Raw genomic sequence first — 6,673 nt, forward strand, 5'->3', positions numbered from 1 at the left:
GCCATTTCTCTACCCAAGTCTGCAATTGATCTATATCCTGCTGTATTCTTTGACAATCCTTGTCACAATGTGCAACTCCATCAACTTTTCTCAGAATTTTTTTTTGTTTATATATCCAATTCAATGTCTCAGCATGTGAGACATTCCCGATCCAAGCTGACAAGACAGGGCTCTCACTCCTGTCTTGGGCTTGATCTACATGATCCAAGCTGATTGGAGTAGGCATTACACCTCCTCCAAGGCTTGATCTCATTTGCATCTTAGCCAAAAGATCAAGATGCCACTTTAAAATATTGCTTCAAATGAAGACACAATGTAACCTCATGACTTCAACTAAGGATAGTATGTTGATACTACTCTTGATCTTAGCCAGAAGGCCAAGAAGCGATGCTCCAGTGAAGCCCCTCGTCACGTCTACCAGATGCTCTTCCTCCTGTTTATCACTGGAGGGGTTCTTCCGCTTCCCACTTCTTAATAGGTGTTGTCTAATCACCATGGTTAGATTCACATTTAGTCTATAAATTTGTACGTAACATATTCACTGCCAGCTTAGAATTTCCAGGACACTAAGCGCTGCTCAAAATGCTTAATGCCAAAATGATTTAGAAGCAATTGAGTGCATAATTGGTGGGGTAAATGATAGAAATAACATTATTGTGTGGTTTCTCAATAATAAATTATAATTGATGATATATAATCCAAGATGAAGTTAGTCTCAGTAACAGAAAAATATAGAAGTGCTCATTGAAAGACCTCCCACTCAAATCACTCAGCCAGCATGAACTGCACATGGCAAAAAAAATATGATGAACAAGCCAGGAGATTGCATTAGTCTCCCAAAATGCTCCAGTGAAGTTCCTTTGCCACCTTGACCTTTTTTTTGACTAAGCTGACGATTTCCCCTGTCATCGGTGATAGAATGATGCACTTTTCTTACTTTTGTTCTTATTTATAACAATGATTGAGATATATATGAGACAAAGTGAAAAATTAAGTGACCTCTACTCTTCTCAACAGTGTATCTTGGTTGCACCTTACAACAGCAACCATCATCAGTGCTTTTTTTCCACTTCTCTTATGCCCATGAAGTAAAATTATTATTTCAAGTTTTGTGCTGTAAAAAGCAGATTTAAATTAAACTGGGAAAGCTCACCATAATTTTAAAGTGTTCCAAGTTAATGAACTGCACCAAAAAGTGTTAACTGGGTTGTTCTGTTCAGCCCAGACTATTTTGTTTCAACATTTTCTGGTACTCATTGCAAACTTGACTATGTGTAGAAGCTGAATTAATATCAATAGCTTTTGACTCAAAGCTTCCTTGACAATCTTGTCATTTTTACATGTGTGGGTGTTAATTTAACACGCTGCAAATGTTCAGTTTGACAATTGCTTTTTTCCCAATGCTACCAATTAAGCCATCAGTGCTCACTGTTTTAAGGAAAAAAATATTCGCACAAAAACACAGATAAACATTCCAAATGCATGTGAAATTAAATCATAAACCATTTGAAGCTGCAGGACAACCTGTTTAATCACCATGGTTAAATTCACATGGAGCCTCTAAATTTGTATGTAACATATTCACTGCCAGCTTAGAATTTCCAGGACACTGAGTGCTGCTCAGAATGCTTAATGCCAAAATGATTTAGAAGCAATTGAGTGCATAATTGGTGGGGTAAATGATAGAAGTAACATTATTGTGTGGTTTCTCAATAATAAATAATACTTGACGATACATAATCCAAGATGAAGTTAGTCTCAGTAACAGAAAAACACTATAAAAATGCTCATAGAAAGACATCTCATTCAAATCACTCAACCAGCAGGAACGGCACATGGCAAAAAAAATTATGATGAACAAGCCAGGAAGAGGTTGCATTAGTCTTCAGATGCAATTTACATATGAATTACAAGGATATAACTCAACACCTATGCATACATTTCATTAGACTCATCAGTCAATGCTTGAAAGACTTATTTTAACTTTGCAAATCCAGATGCATCATTGTCATTTCTACTGCACTGCCCACCACAGGTCTTTGCCCAAAAGCTAATTGCTAATTATGTTTCTGGCAATATTGTTAATGCAGCAAGTAGCAATCAGTCTACAAGTGCACATTCAGAGAGAGCCCTTAACTATTATAAAAAGAGGCACTTGTGTCAGACTTCTTTAATGAAAGTAAAAGTACAAATATATAATGAAATATCTCACATACTACACTTAAGTCAAATAAACTTTGACAGGGGCAAATAATGAAGGGAAGTTGCAGTACAGAAGAACATAATTTAGTTTAAACCCTAAAATTAAGTTTATTATAATAGCCCAGATAATTTTTCTGTTATTTTCCAATTTGACTTGGGTACCTAAATTAAATATCAAAAGTTTACAAAATTTAGATCTTGGAATGACACTGATTGCTTATGTAGTGCAATAAAGGTTGATCCTTAAAAAGAACTGTTCATAGATTATGAAACATGTGCTATTTGGATGATTAATGCATTGAATTGTGTATTGTATTTAATATAAAGGAAAGCTTAAGCAAGATCAAGCAAATTAAGATGCAAATTGGCTCTAAACATTTTCACTGAGACTAACCAGAACACGTGACCATGCTTTATAAAATAACAGTAATCTGCACTGAGAAAATCATGAAGAATTTTAAAATTACATCCTACATCTGGCTTGTTCCGTCTTCTAATAAACTTTTTAAGAGGCAATTGGAAAGATTAAGATTGACACTGGCTGCTGGCATACTTGTTCAAGATAAACAACTTTCAAAATACTGGAAACAAGATGCTATCAGAAAGTCACAAACATCGAAGCCTTGAAAGCCCATTGACCCTGGTACTAAGCATTTGAAGATTAATGCTTGTAGGAGGAGATGCTATTGATCGTATTGGAAATGTTGTGTCAATCAACAAACTCAAACAGACTCTATCTGAGGCCATTGATCTCATATAACACAGTAGCAGCAAGCTGTTGAAGATCAAGTAACCTGTAAGTGAGATCAATACTGCAAGAAGCTGCACACATGTTGTGACTCATGTATCTAGAGCTGTTCTCCAATTTATGCACATTGGAAGAGGAAAATATTGTTAAAAGGCCAGAATTCTCCAACCGTTCGTGCTCCACTCAGCCAAATCTCCATTCACTGTAGCGGGACCAAAGAATCCTGCTGGTCGAATGGCCAGGGAATTCCGGCCAGTTTGTGTTCTCTCCCAATTCACTTTATTTGTATTGGTGGTAAAGTGCATTTCATTTATATTGCAGAACCAAGACTCTTATGATCTGAAACATAAAGGCTGCAGGATTAAAATGACTGTTTGGTACCAGAGTTTGCATTGGTTTTTAAAATTCACTCCTGCTTGCTTCAAGGCACTGAAAGGCAATGTAATTCTGCCTAATGCAAGCACTTCACTTATTTACAATATTTTGCAGTTACGCAGAGTCACAAAGGAATACAAAAACTAACCTACAACACAATTCTTACGCAATACTTTAAACTTAAAATTGATCATGTCCTAGGGTCTTTTTTAGCATCTTGGATGAACATAACATGGATAGTGTATTGTTCCATGGAGTTCAGCTCACAGTCACAACATGATAGTACATGTCAAATTCCTACATTGCAACAGTGACTACATCTCAATGGCATTTCATTGACTTTAAGCATTTTGGATATCTTTGGGTTGTAAGGTGCAAAAAGGGGAGCTCCAGAATAGAGAACTCCCATCGCAATTATACTGCTCTAGAATGTAAGTCTTTCCACACTAGACATGTAAACATATTGGGTGAGATTCTCCCAAGAAAAATCTAAGCGCCAAATTCACATATAGACTGGAGTAAATCCCACTGGTGTTTTCAGCAGGAGTTTCAAAATGAATCTCCCACACTCTGTGCACTGTAGACTGCACTGGTGTGAATCTCATTAAAAATCCAGGGCAGGGCTTACTCCGACTGGAGACACTAGCACCATAGCGCTGAGCAGGCCACTGCGCGTGTGCCTCTCTGTCATAGCCGAGATCGGTGCATGCACAGTAGCCCCACACTGCCGGCCTCCAGATCGCTGGCCAATACAGCAACTCCCTCCCCACCATTGCTGTCACACCGATCCACCCATGGCCCAATCGCTGGCGCCCTGGATATATCCGGGCAAGCCCCGACCCTATCCCACCTTGATTTCTTCCTCGTCCCCAGCAGTCCCGATCTCCCGATTCCCCCTCCCCCCACCACCAGCAGCTCCAACTCCTCCACTGCCCCTCCCCTCGCCACACCCATGGCCAGCCCTGATCACTCTGTCACTGCCAAATGCAGAGTGGCAATGGGATCCTTCCATCCCCACCAATCTCCCACCCACAGAGGCCCCAACCATGTGAAAGCAGAGCAACGAGTTGGGAGAATTGCCCCCATCATTATTACTGCATTTTTACTTTTCTGGCAAATAGTGGCCTAACCTTTGGATACAAGGCTCAGCCCGGATATGTTTCCCACCAACTCCCACAGGCTTGCTGCCATTTCACACTCTAACAACCATTGATGGACAAAAGTGGGACTTCCATTTTCACTAAGGTGGAAGTCCCACCTTGGAGAACTGCTGGCCAATCAGATTGGCCGTAAGCTCTGCAGCCCTCCAGTCACAGTGCTGCAGTGGCTGGAAGAGGCACTGCACCAACGTACCTGGAACTACATGCAAGGAACTAGAGTGAAGGTAAATGCAGGAGTCCCAGGAAGTGAAAAGTAGGGCACACCAGGAGGTCATGAGTGGGGTCCCAGGGGATAGGTTAACAGAATGGGGAGAAAGATCCAGAGGTCTGTATGCTTTGACGGATGTATGCACCCAGTTAGAAGGAGCTTCTGATAGTGGTGCCTCCTCCCCCTTTCCTTACAGCCTGAGATGTAAGTTTGGTCATTTTTCAGTTTTCACCATACCACTCCCACTGTGATCTGTCATCTGTCCATTAACCTAAAAATCCTCCACAATCATCCTCAACACCAGTGCCCCATAAGGCTGTGTTATCAGCCCACTACTATACTCCTTATACACCTATGACTGTGCGGCCATATTCCCCTCCAATTCGATTTTCAAGTTTGCTGACGACACCACCGTAGTGGGTCAGATCCCAAACTATGACGAGACAATACAGGATTGAGATAGAAAATCTGGTGATCTGTGCGGCAACACTAATCTCTCCTTCAGTGTCAACAAAACAAAGGAGGTTGTTATTGACTTCAGGAAGCATAAAGAAGAAAAGCCCCTGTCTACATCAACGGAGACAAAGTGGAAAGGGTCGAGAGACTCAGGTTTTTAGATCCACATCACCAATAACCTATACTGGTCCCCACCATGATGAAAGCCCACCAATGCCTCTACTTCCTCAGAAAACTAAGGAAATTTGGCATGTCAGCTATGACTCTCACCAACTTTTACAGATACACCATAGGAAGCATTCTTTCTGGTTGTATCACAGCTTGGTATGGCTCTGACTCTACCCAAGGCTGCAAGAAACTACAAAAGGTCTTGAATGTAGCCCAATGCATCACACGAACGAGTCTCCCATCCATTGACTCTGTTTACACTTTGAAATATTAAGGAGTTAATGTTCACTGTAGAGGGCAAGGTGAAACATTGGGCTTGCAAGAACAGCAGAGAAACATGCTCATGGGAGCAAACTGACAAAACAGGATAACCACAGGATCCAGCTTGCTGGGCACGGCTGGGATGTGAGTTTAGCTAAGTACGTGACAACGTTCTCTTTTGCGCTAACAGATAGTGTATCTTAAAGACGTTCTGATGGGCGGGGTTGTTATTAGTAAATGCGTTTTTGAATAGCATGTTCTTTCTTATGCAGTAATTCCTGTAACTACTCATTTTTGAGTGAATCAGGTGATGTATGCTTAAGTCTAGACATTTTTGATTGAATCAGATAATGTGTGCTTAAGGGGTCAGTCTTGTTACTCTGGGCGCTTTTAGCTAACTGACTTCCAGCACTGAGTGGAAGCTGAGTAGCGAAGGTTAGCCAGCCTACGCACATAGGACAAATAAAGAACTTTGATTCTGACAACGGTTGGTGTTTGCCTTTGTATCAAGGACGGAAGAGTCTCGTGAACAATGAACATAACAACTTCTCTCTGCCTCGGCAAAGCAGCCAGCATAATTAAGGACCCCAAACACCCCGAACATTCTCTCTTCCACCTTCTTCCTTCGGGAAAAAGATACAAAAGCCTGAGGTCACGTACCAACTGACTCAAGAACAGTTTCTTTCCTGCTGCTGTCAGATTTTTGAATGGACTTACCTTGCATTAAGTTGACCTTTCTCTACACCCTAGCTATGACTGTAACACTACATTCTGCACTCTCTCATTTCCTTCTCTATGAATGGTATGTTTTGTCTGCATAATGTGCAAGAAACAATATTTTTCACTGTATGTTAATACATGTGACAATAATAAATCAAATCAAATCAAATCAAAACTGAGGCTGGGTGTTAAAAGGTTCTTAAGTAGCAATTAAGTGGCCAGCTAAGGCTCTTAACTGGGGCAAGGATGGGCCTCCCGCCCAAAGGCTTTACTCGTCTACCGTAAAATTATTCCCAGTTTGGGGTGAGTAGGATCCTGGAGGGAATCCATTCCATGCAATTTCACGTTTCCACCTGTCACAAAACTCATCAGGGT

At 40.9% G+C, this 6,673-nt stretch overlaps 1 non-coding gene across 1 annotated transcript; it reads right to left on the bottom strand.

The window, feature by feature from the left end:
• Nucleotides 1–206: 206 nt before the first annotated feature.
• On the bottom strand, nt 207–389 carry LOC145345795 (U2 spliceosomal RNA). Its single transcript, XR_013887178.1, has one exon. It is a non-coding gene; the product is annotated as a U2 spliceosomal RNA (small nuclear RNA).
• Nucleotides 390–6,673: the final 6,284 nt, after the last annotated feature.

The sequence above is a fragment of the Carcharhinus amblyrhynchos genome, chromosome 7 (genome assembly GCF_965287045.1).
Source record: "Carcharhinus amblyrhynchos chromosome 7, sCarAmb.v2.hapA, whole genome shotgun sequence".
NCBI classification, from domain to species: Eukaryota; Metazoa; Chordata; class Chondrichthyes; order Carcharhiniformes; family Carcharhinidae; genus Carcharhinus; species Carcharhinus amblyrhynchos.